This window comes from Pongo pygmaeus, chromosome 21, assembly GCF_028885625.2.
Source record: "Pongo pygmaeus isolate AG05252 chromosome 21, NHGRI_mPonPyg2-v2.0_pri, whole genome shotgun sequence".
Taxonomy (NCBI): Eukaryota; Metazoa; Chordata; class Mammalia; order Primates; family Hominidae; genus Pongo; species Pongo pygmaeus.
The window spans coordinates 61,849,225-61,862,873 of record NC_072394.2 but is presented as its reverse complement, the minus strand read 5'-3'; the positions used below and the strand labels follow the sequence as shown (position 1 = coordinate 61,862,873).

General features: G+C 41.0%; 1 protein-coding gene across 1 annotated transcript in view; it reads right to left on the bottom strand.

The window, feature by feature from the left end:
• Positions 1-12,881, bottom strand: part of ZNF831 (zinc finger protein 831) — a 94,635-nt gene extending 81,754 nt beyond the window's left edge. The window contains exon 1 of the mRNA XM_054468243.1: positions 12,495-12,881. The gene's annotated coding sequence lies outside the window, so the exon portion shown is untranslated. The remainder of the gene's footprint in view (positions 1-12,494) is intronic.
• Between the last annotated feature and the right edge of the window lie 768 nt (positions 12,882-13,649).

The window sequence follows — 13,649 nt, the reverse complement described above, 5'->3', positions numbered from 1 at the left end:
GGCACTCTTTATAAATGGACACAGTGTATGCACTAAAGTGAAATACACATGTGTATTACAGCGGGTCTGGGGGGTTACTCAGAAAAGGTGTGGCAGTTAGGACCTAACACGATTCTATGGCTGCAGACTGAGAGGTGGCAAGAGATCATGTTCCTCAAATTTCTCCCTCTCTCAACAGGATGTATTTTTTTTAATTAAGGTACAATTTACATACAGTAAAATGCACCCTCTTTAGTGTACAGTTCTGTGAATTTTGACAAATATATACAGTCGTGTAACAACCAACATAATCAAAATGAAGAAGGCCATCACAACCCCAAATCATGCCTCCCCTCTCTGGTCAATCTCTTCCTCCACCTCCAGCCTCTGGCAACCACAGATCTGTTTTCTGTCCCTATAAGTTTGTCTTTTCCAGAATGTCCTATAAATGCAACCACATATTATGTGGCTTTTTTGGTCCAGCTTCTTTCATTCAGGACAATACCTTTGAGAGCCATCCAAGTTGTTGTGTGCTCCAATCATTCATTCCTTTTCCTTGCCAAGTCCTATTTCACGGTGTGGGTGTGCCACAGTGTGTTAATCCACTCCCTCTTTCTGTGGGAGGCAATAACAAGGCATTCCTAGCTCTTCCAGACAGGGAAATGTCAGTGAAGGCCTGGCAGAAAGCCAGCACTACTATCCTTCCCAGGAGGTAACAGGGCCTTCCCAACGGGTACCAACAGAGGCTGAGTGGGGAACCTCGACTTCCACTCATCTCTTCCCCAGCCAGAGCAGTAGCAAAGGAAGCCAGCTAACACAGAAGGGTCACTAAACCCAGACTCTCATAACATAATGCCCAAAATGTCCAAGTCTCAATTAAAAATCACTTGTCATACCACGAACAAGAAGACCTCAAACTGAAAGAAAAAAGACAATGCACAGATGCCAACACCAAGACGCAAGAGGTGCTGGGATTCCCTGACAGCCGTGAAGCAGCCATCATGAAAATATTTCCATGAACACTTACAAATATGCTTGAAACAAAGGAAACATAGAAAGCCCCAGCAAAGACACAGAAGATAAAAGAAGAACCACATGGAAATAATAGAAATGAAAAATACTATAATCAAAAATTTAAAAACTCAGTGGATGCTCTCAACAGAAAAATGGACAGGACAGAAAAAAAGAATCAGTGAACTTGAAGATAGGTCAATAGAAATTACCCAATCTGAGCAACAGAGAGAAAACAGGATGAAAATTAAAAAAAAAAAAAAATGAACAGCCTCAGGGACCTATGGCACTAACAAAAGGTCTAATATTGCTATCATCAGAGTCTGGGAAGGAGAAGAGAAAGAAGATGGGCCTAAAAAGTGCTCAAATAATGTTCAGGAGCTTCGATTTGGCAGAAGACATAAAGCTACAGGTTCGGGAAGCTGAGAGAACCACCCACCCCACCCCCACCACCAGGATAAACCCAAAGAAATCCACACCAAAGCACGTCATAGTCAAACTCCTGAACTCTAAAGATAAAAAATATTGAAAGAAGCAAGTGAGAAACAATGCCTTAGCTACAGAAAAAACAATTCTGATGAAAGCAGGTTCTCATCAGAAACTTGGAGGCAAGTAGAAAAGGGTATCATATTTTTCAAGAGCTGATGGAAAGGAAGTGTCAGCCTAAAATTTTATATCCAGTGAAAATATGTAAATATCCTCCTGGAATGAAGGGGAAATCAAGACATTCTCAAATAAATGAAAACAAATAGAATCTGTCACCAGCAGGCCCACCCTCAAAGAATGGAAGTTCTCTAAACAGAAAGGAAGTAACAAAAAGAGAAACTTGGAACATCAGGAAGGAAAAAAGAACAATGGAAAGAGTAAAAAAGTGGGTAAAAACATTTCCTTTTGAGTTTTTCTTTTTTGTTTTGGGGGTTTTTTTGTTTGTTTTGTTTCTTGTTTTTTTTTTTTGTTTTTGAGACAGGGTCTTGCTTTGTCACCCAGGCTGGAGTGCACATACATTGATCAGTGGCGCGTACATGAATCACTGCAGCCTCAACCTCCTGGGCTCAAGCAATCCTCCCGCCTTGGCCTCCCAAAGTCCTGGGATTACAGGCGTGAGCCAACACTCCCAAGCAAGTTTTCTTAATCATGTTTGGTGGCTGAAACAAAAATTATAACACTGTTTGATATGGTTCTAAATGTATGTAAAGGAAATATTTAAGATAATTCTAAATGTGAGGGCATAAATGGAGGTGAGATTTCTACTCTTCACTCCAACAGGTAAAATAACGACACCAGCAGACTATGATAAGTTCCATATATATAAAATGTAATACCTAGAGCAACCATTATGCGGGGGTATCTGAGAGAACCAGCCTGAACCGCAGGCTGCAAAAGTGCTCCCTGTGCAGCCTACAGCCTTGGATCGGGGATAATCCATCTGCAGCCTTCCAGACAGCGAAACTAAAGCCACGTAAAGCCAGCTAGCCTCCCGTGGCCAGGAGTCCACACACAGTGGCCATTTCCTCTGCAAGCCCCACTTCCTCTATGCATGCCACAAGCTCCAAAGCCTTCTATCCTGCTGTGCCCAGGCTCCCAGATGCACGCCCACATCTCTGCTTGTGCATGGTCTGCTCTCCAGCAGCACCCCAGAGGGTTGTCAGCTGTTTGCCTAGCAACTCCACATAATCTCAAGTCTAGCTGAATCAGCCAACTTCTCTGCTTTCTGGTGGCTAAAATCACAGCTTCTCCAATGAGACCTGAATGCCTTCCAAGTGTGTTGTTCCTTGAGTACTCTCCCTCAATCTTAGGGTACCCTATAGTTTCCTTGCACCTAATAGTCACTCTTTCATTGTAACTAATCATTCCTACGCTAAGTTTCCCCTGCATAACCCACTGGGTGGTTTCTGTCTTCTGACTGGGCACAGAAGTCTACAGAATTGTCTCTGGGAATGGTCCCAAGAGATCCCTAATGATGGGATTTAGGGACTAGTATGGTTGTGCTTTTGGATGTGAGCACAGTGCTGAGCTCCTTGACGATGAGAAATGTGACTCTTGTAACCCGTGAGATACAAAAGCATCACAATTAATAAAGCCATCACCTGTGGTCAATTGTGGCAAAGTGCCAATTTAGAACATGTGCCTTGGAAGCTCAAGTGGCTTCTGCTCCTGCTGTATGGCAGGAATGATGACCATAAGGGATGTGGTATGAAATGGATTTCTTTTGGTGTCCTTGAGCACTTACAGAGAGAAAATGACAAGCTCAGGTCCATTAATTCCCACCTCGAGTCATGATCTGAGGATCATACAGCCTTCACGACAGCCCTAAAAGAATCTCTCATTTTTGTAGCCACAGGGCTGATGTTGCTGAAAATCAAACAAAAAATTTAATGGTGCAAGTTACTGAATTAAAATGGCAGTTGAATTCACAGTCATGCCAAGCTTCTCATGTGAAAATCTGGGCACTAATCAGGAAAAAATGGGATCCTAAAACTCGAGGTGAGGACATCTTGTTGGACCTAGAGAAACTGACAACATTGACCTCCAGGTCATTCTGAGCCTCCCGTACAAGTGGCAGCAGCTTCCCCTCCACTGTCCACAGAGGCCAGACTTCCTGAGCTGGAAAACCTTATGATGCCTTCACTTAGGGTAGATGCCTTGAAAGGGGATACTGATCCTTCTCAGAACCCACCACAACAAGCCCCTGCTCCCTCTAGACTTAACTAGATTTAACTAGAGTCAAATCTCAGCATGGCCCAAGGAGACAGGTGCTCACTATGACCCGGAAGGAAATGGCTCACACACCAGAAGAGCTGAACGCCCTGGCTAATATGTCAGCAGAAACCTAGGGAACATGTGTGTGCAAATGGATTCCGTGGGTTTATACCAAGGAGAGCAGAAAACACCACTGGCCATTGGACCAAATTCATTGACAGGAGTGCACTTACCAGAGAGTCTCAATTTAATGTATTAGTTGTGCAGCTGGATGTGGCTTTAAAAGCTTCCTAGGTTGGTTGACTGAAATCTGGTAATGATGGTGACCTGCATTTAGTGAGGCTGGAATGCTGGAGCTTCCCTGGCATGACACAGAGGAGGGGATCTAAAGACTATGGTAAATATGCCTGCTGGGCCAGGTGTGTCACAGGCAACCTTCAACTCTCCCAACAGCATGCCTCAAGAAGACCCAGAAGGCCCCTCTTCAGGAGGGCACTGAGAAATGCATTAATGAGGGGAGCACCCGCATCCCCGAAAAGATCTGTGGTTGCTCTTTTTCCAGGCCAGGAAGAGCTGTAGGGGACACCACTATTGAGACAGGCTCCCTCATTTCACTGTGGTTGTGGGGGGTCCCAGAATAGCAGAGGACCAAGTGGCATCACTTCATTGCCAAAGACAAGGTGAGCGTGCCACAGAAGCAATAGGGAATGGCAGGAATCCGAATTCTTTGGCTCGCAGAGATCTTAGCGGTAACTAACTGATCACGTTGTCCCTCGGAGGGAAAGACCAGTCAGTCTACTAAGATATCACCTGGTATCATAGGAAATCATAGGAAAAGTTCTAAGTGTGGTGGCAAGTAACGTGACTCAGTCATCAAATGGAAACTCACAGCCCTTTACCCAGTTTTCAGAACTAAGGCAGTTTGCAGACCTACAGGCCCTTGATTGAAGGGAAACCCAGGTCCCCTTGAAAAGGACACTCTACTATTGCCAAAAGGACATATTGTAAATCTTTCTTTATGCCTTCTCAAATGGACCTATTGCCACATACTGGAACAACTGCAATTTGGGAGAAAAGTACATGTTCAAACTTTTCAGGAGTTAGTAGATATTCTAAGAGGTAAAGAACCCAGGGCAGCTGAGGTCAAGGAAGATGTGGAATGGGTGGTGGAAGAAGAAAGTCACAGATATGAACTACAACTTCATGATCAATTATATAAATGAGGACCGGAGGGGGTTTGTGTATGGTCTGTATGTGTGTTATACGAATGAGTTTTATTTTATCTTTACTAATCATTCTCTACTTCTTTCTCCTACTTCATGTTTGAAATTTTAATACATGAGTTATTGGAAGTTAACTTTACAATTTAGGCTTTAGGGAACAGAATATTCAGTGAGATCTTGACTGAATTTGAAGAGCAATTGATACAGCCTGTGCTGAGTACAATGACTGCATCTGCTCATTTCGAACAAGTGAGAACCTCTTCACTTGCTAGAAGCATGGATGTATCTTGTTAGGTGGAAATATAGAGCCATTCTGTTGTAAGAAAGTTCAAATGAATGTAAAGGGTACACATGGGGCTGCATAGGCAAAGGGATAGACTGTGCCAGATAGAAATTTATTGCCTCTCAGCTCCAAAAAATGCCATTCAATACATGCTGTATGATAAAGGATGCAAACTTTTAAAGATTTTCTCCTTTAAAGTGGGCACAGTGCTAGGTTTTTCCAACAGAGGATGTTGGAGGGTCATTGCAGGAGGAAGAGGCTTCCTGCAGTTTCCAGAAAGGGCCCAGGAGAGGGCCAGTGGTGTGGGTATGAGGACATGCCATGGAGCGCCCCCTCCCAGCCACAGGCCCCAGGACTCACTCCCTCTGCAATCTTGCAGCCTCAGCCCAGCAGTAATCTGTCTGCAGCCCCCACAACGTAAAAACCAAAGCTGTTACACAGCCTGCCTGTGGCTGGGGGGTTCACATGGATCTGCTCCTTCTGCAACCACACAGCCGGCACACTGTCTTTCTGGGCGCTCTGGAGACTTCTGTCCCACTAGTGCCAGACTCCCATAACACACCCACGTCTCTGGTTGTAGATTGCCTGCCACCTCCCACCTGTACTCCAGAAAGTTGCCCATTGTTTGCCCAGCAACTCCAGATAAGCTTCAGTCTTGCTAAGCCAGCCAACTCCTCTGCTATCCAGTGAGCAAATCACATCTCCTCCAAGGAGGTCTGACTCCTTCCACGTGTGTCCTTGCTGGGAGAAATGGAAGCTGTCTCTCTCAGCTGAGAAGCTGAATCTCAATCCTAGGGTGCCACATGGAGTTCCCTTATGTCTTATGGTCCCTCTTCATTATAGTTAATAATTCTTATCATCAGCTTCTCTCATTTAGCCTATTGTATGGCTCCTGCTTCCTGATTGGACCCAGACTGCTACATCAAGATAGACCACATTCCAGGCCATAAAATCAACCTCAACAAATTTAAAGAATTAAAATCATATAAAGCATGTTCTCTGACCACAACGGAATCAAACTATGAATCAACAACAGAAAGATAACAGGACAGCTTCATATACTTGAAAACGAAATGGCACACAGTTCTAAATAATCCATGGGTCAAAGAGGAAGCCCCCATGGTAATCAAAAAATACACTGATGTGTGAAAACAAAAATACATCTCAAAATTTGTGGCACACAGCTAAAGCAGTGCTGGGAGGGAAATTTATAGCACTAAATGTTTACATTAGAAAAGAGGAGCATTTCCCACAATGTGATGATTTCACACTGCATGCCTGTATCAAAACATTTCATGTACCCCACAAATATATACACCTACTATGTACCCACAAAAATGTTTTAAAATAAACTGCTATTAATTGTTTAAAAAGAAAAAGAAAAAGAAGGAGGGTTTCAAATCAAGACTCTAGACTCCCACTTCACTGTAGTAAAAGGAAAGCATAATAAATCCAGAGCAAGTGGAAGAAAGGAGATAATAAAGGTAGGGGAAGAAATTGGTCAAATCGAAACAGAAAAATAATAGAGAAAATCAATGAAAGAAAGAGCTTTTTCTTAGGCAAGATTAATAAAATTCACCTTTTCTTTTGAGACAGAGTCTCACTCTATTGCCCAGGCTAGAGTGAAGTGGCATGATCTTGGCTCACTGCAACCTCCGCCTCCTGGGTTCAAGAGATTCTCCTGCCTCAGCCTCCCGAGTAGCTGGGATTACAGGTGTCTGCCATCACGCCCGGCTAATTTTTGTATTTTTAGTAGAGATAGGGTTTCACCATGTTGGTCAGGCTGGTCTCAAACTCCTGACTTCAACTGATCCTCCTGCCTCAGCTTGCAACATGCTGGGATTACAGGTGCGCACCACCACACCAGGCTAATTTTTGTATTTTTAGTAGAGACAGGATTTCACCACGTTGGCCAGGCTGGTTTCGAACTTCTGGCCTCAAGTGATCCACCCGTCTCAGCCTCCCAAAGTGCTGGGATTATAGGCATGAGCCACTGTGCCCAGCTTAAAATTCGTCTTTAGAATCTCTACAAAAACTGACAAAGGACAAATGAGAGAAAACACAAACTATCAATGTCAGGAAGGAAAAAGGGCTATCACTACAGACCCTGCAGACATTAAAAGGACCTTAAGGGAATACTGTAAATAACACAGCTCACATTAATTTGATGACTTAGATGAAGTGGAACAATTCCTCAAAAAGCACAAACTACCATGATCCACCTAATGGGAAACAGATCATTTGAATCACGTGAGAATCACACTATAACTATTTATCAGATTGAATTTGCAATTTTGAAGCTCCCTATTAAGAAGTCTCCAGGCCCTGATGTGAAGAATTCTAACTTTAAAAGAAGAATTAACACAAATTCTACACAACTTTATCCAGAAAACAGAAAAGGAAATAACACTTCCCAGTTAATTTTAAGCACCTAGGTATTACCCTGCGACCAAACTAGACAAAGACAGCATGAAAAGACAACTACAGACGAATATCCCTCATGAACACAGAGTCAAAACCTCTCCCAAAATATCAGCAAATAGAATTCTGTGATAAGAAAAAAATTATACACCTTGAACAAGGATTCCAGGAATGCATTCAGTATAATCCACCATATTAACAGGGTAAAAAGAAAAATCACATAATTATATCAATTGATGTAGAAAACGCTTTTGACAAAATTCAACACCCATTCATAATAAAATCTCGTTGGAAAATAGAAATAGAGGGAAATCTCTTAATGTGATTAAAAGCATCTGCAAAACACCAAAGTTTATATTATACTTAACGGTGAAAAACTGAATGTTTTCTCCCTAAGATCAGGAAAAAGAAAGATGTCCACTCCCATCACTCTCATTCAGAAGATGACTGAAAGTTTTAGCCAGTACAGTAAAGCAAGAAAGAAATACAAAATACATACAGGGAAAGGAAAGACTTGCAGCAGGAAATGAAAAAATAAAACTATCCCTATTTGCAGATGAGATTATTGTCTACGTACAAATTCTCAAAGAATCTACAAAAAAAAAAAAAAAAAAAAAACCTCCTCACACTAATAAGTGAATGCAGCAAGGATACAGGATACAAGATCAACACACAAAAGTCAATTACATTTCTATATACTAGCTATGAATGGTTGAAAACCAAAATTAAATGAAAAACGAAATATGTAGTTGTAAATCTAATAAAACATGTACAAGACATACACTGAAAACTACAAAACACTGATGAACTAACTCAAACAAAATCTAAATAATAAAGAGGCATATTGTGTTCACACATTGGAAGATTCAACATAGTAAAAATGTCAATTCTCCCTAAATTGATATATAGGCTTAATGCAATTCCTATCAAAATCCTAGTAAGATATTTTTGTGGGCATAGATGAGATTATTCTAAAATTTATATAGAAAGGCAAAAGAACTGGAATAACTCAAACAAGTTTGAAGAAAGATAATAAAGTGTAAAGAATCAGTCTACCTAACTTGATAACTTATTATACAGCCAAAGTAATCAAGACTGTATTGTCAGAATAGACACAGACATGAGTAGAACAGAATAATTAAAAAAAAAAAACATAAATCAATCTGCACAAATATACCCAACTGATTTTTTTTTCTTTTGAGATGGAGTCTTGCTCTGTCACCCAGGCTGGAGTGCAGTGGCACGATCTCAGCTCAGTGCAACCTCTGCCTCCTGGGTTCAAACAATTCTCTTGCCTCAGCCAACTGATTTTTGACCAAAGTTGAAAGCAATTCTGTAGAGAGAGTGTAGCTGTTTCAACAAATGATGCTGAAACAATTGACATTCATAGGCAAAAGAAAAAAGAAAAAAAAAAAAACCTTGACCTAAACCTCACATCTTACTTATATAGAAATTAACTCAAAATATTTAAAACGGTCTTAAATGTGAAATATAAAACTGTAAAAGCTTAGGGGGAAAAAAGCATAGGAGAAAATCTTTAGGATCTCTAAAGTAGGAAAGAGTTCCTGGACTTGAAACAAAAAGTATGAACCATAAAAGGAAAATATAATAAAATGGACCTCATCAAAGTTAATTTTTTTTTTTTTTTTGCTCTGTGCAAACCCCTGCTTATAAGAGAATAAAAAACTAGCTACAGATCTGGAGAAAGTATTCACAAACAACATATCTGACAAGGGACTTATATTTAGAATCTATACAGAACTACAAAAATTTTAAAAATTTTGTTTGTTAAAAAAAACCAACAACAATCCAATTAGAAAGTACACAAACACATGGAGAAAGTTACCACCAAAAAAGGTATACAGACAGCAGATAAGCACATGAAAAGGTGTTCAAAATCTTTAGCCACCTGGGAAATATAAATTAAAGCCACAATAAAATATCACTTCACACCTGTCAGAATGGCTAGAATAAAAAATAGTGAAACAGCAAATGCTGGGGAGGATCTGGAAACACTGCCCACGTTGCCAGGATCCATTTCGGTGTGGATGTGAAGTGGCACAGCCATTCTGGAAAAAAGGGTGGCCGTTTCTTAACAAATCAAACATGGAACTATTATTCAACCCAGCAATTGCACTCTTGGGCATTTATTTCAAACAAACGAAAACTTACATTCACACAAAAGCTTGTACATGAATGTTTCTAAAGCCTTATTTGTAATAGTCAAAAATTGGCATCAGCCCAGATGCCCTTCAACGATGAATATTTAAACCAACTGTGGTACATCCATATCACAGAACATTACTGAACAATAAAAAGGAGCACACCGTTGACACATGAAACATTTGGATGAATCTCTAGAGAATTACGCTGAATGAAAAAAGTCAGTCCCCAAAGGCTACACACCACACTGAATGATTCCATTCATATAACATTCTTGAAATGACAAATTATAAAACTGGAGGACAGACTAGTGATTGCTTGGGGTTAAGGGGTGGGGGGGTAGAGAGAGAGGGGGAGAGCAGGAGGGAGTTGCGGTGTCCACGAGGAATCCTTGCAGTGACAGAAATGTTCCATATCTTGACTATATCACTGTCAATATTTTGATTGTGATTTGCAAGATGTTGCTATTGGAGGAAACTGGGTAAAAAACACATGGGATCTCTGTGTATTTTTTTCTTACAACTGCAGGTGAATCTGCAACGATCTCAAAACAAAGAGGCTAATTTATAAAAATAATAAATACATAAATAGAATCAAAACAGGAACAACCTTCCCAGTGTGTGAGTCAATGTTATTTACTGCAGCATCCATAGTGTATCTAGAACCAACCCTAGCCATGAGTACCACAGCCTACCCTTGGAGAAACACTGACTCTGCACAGACCATTTTCCTTTCATTTTCTTTATATCAACTCACTTTTCCTTATGTACCGTTATATATTCAAAGGAAAATTGACATCACTACCATTTACCATATCTGGAAAAGCTCCAACATTGCTATGAATACAAAGTGATCATAAAGAAACTACAAGGGGCTGGGCGCGGTAGCTCACACCTGTAATCTCAGCACTTTGGGAGTCCGAGGCAGGTAGATCACCTGAGGTCAAGAATTAGAGACCAGCCTAGCCAACATGGCGAAACCCCATCTCTACTAAAAATACAAAAAAATTAGCCAGCTGTGGTGGTGAGCACCTCTAATCCCAGCTACTCAGGAGGCTGAGGCAGAAGAATCGCTTTAACCCAGAAGGCAGAGGTTGTAGTGAGCCGATCATGCCACTGCACTCTAACCTGGGTGACAGAGCGAGACAACAGCTCCAAAAAAGAAGAAAAGAAGAAAAAAAAAAGGAACTACAAGGAAAGCAATGAAAACCTACAAAGATCTCTCACTTGGTAAGAAGCCAGTACTGAGAACAAGCTTCCTACCTATGCCCCAAAGTCGCTCTGCAGAAATCCCCGAGTGTGACCTTCCAGCACAACTCAGCCTTCCCTGCCATGCCACACCCAGACAGGCAGCATGGTGGGCAAAGTTCCCAGACCCTGGAGATAAGGCCTGTCTTTGAACCTTTGCTCTGCTACCTATAAACCCTGTAACCTGGAATAAGTCACTTAAACTCTCCATGCTGTGTTTTCCTTATCTGAAAAGTGGGGCTCATGTTCATTTGTTCAAAGGATTGGATAAAACCATAGATGTGATTTGTCCAGACATGGTAGACTCTCCCTGTGTCTGTTCCTGCCCCACTCCCCTAACCAAACAGCCTACCCTACCTCCCTCTTACAGTCTTGGTTCTCTGCGTACATGATGTTCATGGTCTCTACCAGGAGAAAAGTCTCTCTAGCTGGTAACTCCATGGCCCCTGATAGTGAGCCCATTTCCCCTAGGCAGATGCTTTTGGGTAATCATACTCACATGGCACTCGTTCATGACCAACCCTCCCCAGCTTCCCAGCGGAAGCTCAGCTAAGGAAGCAAATCTCACAGACGCCAACATTGCCATAGAACCTAAACGTTCTCTCTGATTAATATTAGCCTATGGTCCTAAATACTTGCTCTTAGCTGGGGCAATAAAGCGAGGGTGGTTAAAAAGCATATTATTTTAAACTGGCCCTGACGTTGATTCTGTTTTTCCCAGTCAGCTAATGTTATCATTTTTCTAATTTGCATCCTGTCCCTCGTTGCATTTTGGTAGATAACATCTCTGGTTTCATTCTTACAGAAAGATTTGCTACGGGAAAGGAGAAACACGTTACCTCTCAGAGCATGGCTTCCATGGCTGATCTGAGATAGCCTCCAGCTCTTTGCTATTTTGGACACTGGGAAGTCAGATATGTGTATAAATACATGGACTATTGGCCCTTGTAAATCTCATTGAAAAATGCTACCCTTGGGTGGCTGATCAGTAGAATTGCTATAAATAGTAGCTCTATCAAATACCTTGATATTTTAATTATATTATATATAAATAAAAAACTTGGCCTAATAAAACATATATATATATGTATATATATACACACACATACTTGGGCTAATATGTTTCTAACCAATTTACACTTTCAGTTTAATTAGGTTCATCATTGGGAAAAAAAACAGTTTATAAAGCAATAAATTTTCTTATAAATGTTTTTCTGTTTAGTAGAACATGGATTGTGGACCTGGTTTCTGACAGCCATTATGAATTGTAGTAAATATTTTGACAAAAGCAACAGCGGTATTAAGCACATGAGAGAATTACTTGAACTGGGTCACACACAGTTTTACGTAGCATTTTCCCTTTAACTGCGTGCTTGAAGATAAATATATCATTAAGAACATAGAGTAAAAGAGTTTTTTTTTAACTGACATTTTATATATGCTTATGTCATGGAGCATGTTACATACCTTTATAAACAGTGGAGTGTTTTCAGCCAATGATGCTCTGATTCAAACACAATGATCTGGTTGCCCAGAGAAGACACCCACAGGTCCAGAAAGGACCACTGGGCTGGCCCCACAGAGAAGAGATGAGCTCAAGAGCCCCTGCTCACACTCTCTGTAGGGAGCTCGCTACTCTTTGCTGAGAGGGCATTTTAGTGTTCTCTCCCAGTTCCTACTCTGCAGGCAGCATCTCAGAAAACAGAAAGATGCTCCCTGAGCCTTAAAAGATAAAATAAAATAAAAGAGGGCAGCCTCCTGTGGCTTGGCCTTTATGTCAAGTCCACGTTTAACTGAGAAAAGCACCATTTCAAGCAACCTGGAAGAGACTCAAGCAGAGATAAAACTTGGTATGGCCAAGAAATAGGAAGTAAATTATTTCCTATACATTACTTAACGTCACAGTAGCAACCCTTAGAAAACAGGAAGAGATAGAAGCAGACAGAAAAAAAAAAAAAAGAGCCACCGCTCAGCTCTTTAGTAATTGTTACTATTGACCTAACAACCTAAAAACAGAGCCTGCTGCCCAGAAATGTAGGTGTGCAAAAAAACATTGCATTAGAGATGAGGTTGTTCTATGCAGGCAAGTAAGAATTAGAGCCTGGGTGGTTGTTTTCCTGGAGATGTGGATGGAACAAGTGCTTGCAGAACCTCCACATGTAACCCCAGAGGTTCCTGAGGGCCCAGAATGAGCATTTCCACTGCAATTGACTACGGTGGGAGGTCCCAGTGGAAGATCTCTGCGATGCTATCTTTATGTAAAATGGTGATATTTTGTTCAACATGGATTTGTTTGAATTAGTTTTTATTTTTAAGATATGGCACTGATCACTCTATTCAACATAGTACTGGAAATCCTAGCCAGAGTAATCAGGCAAGAGAAAGAAATAAAAGGCATCCAAATAGGAAAAGAGGAAGCCAAGTTATCTCTCTTCACTGATGATATGATTATATATCTAGAAAACCCTAAAGATGCCACCAAAAGACTCCTAGACCCAATGAATGACTTCGGTAGTTTAAGGATACAAAAATCAATGTACAAAAATCAGTAGCATTTCTATACACCAGTAACGTTCAAGCCGAGAGCCAAATCAAGAACACAATCCCATTTACAATAGCCAC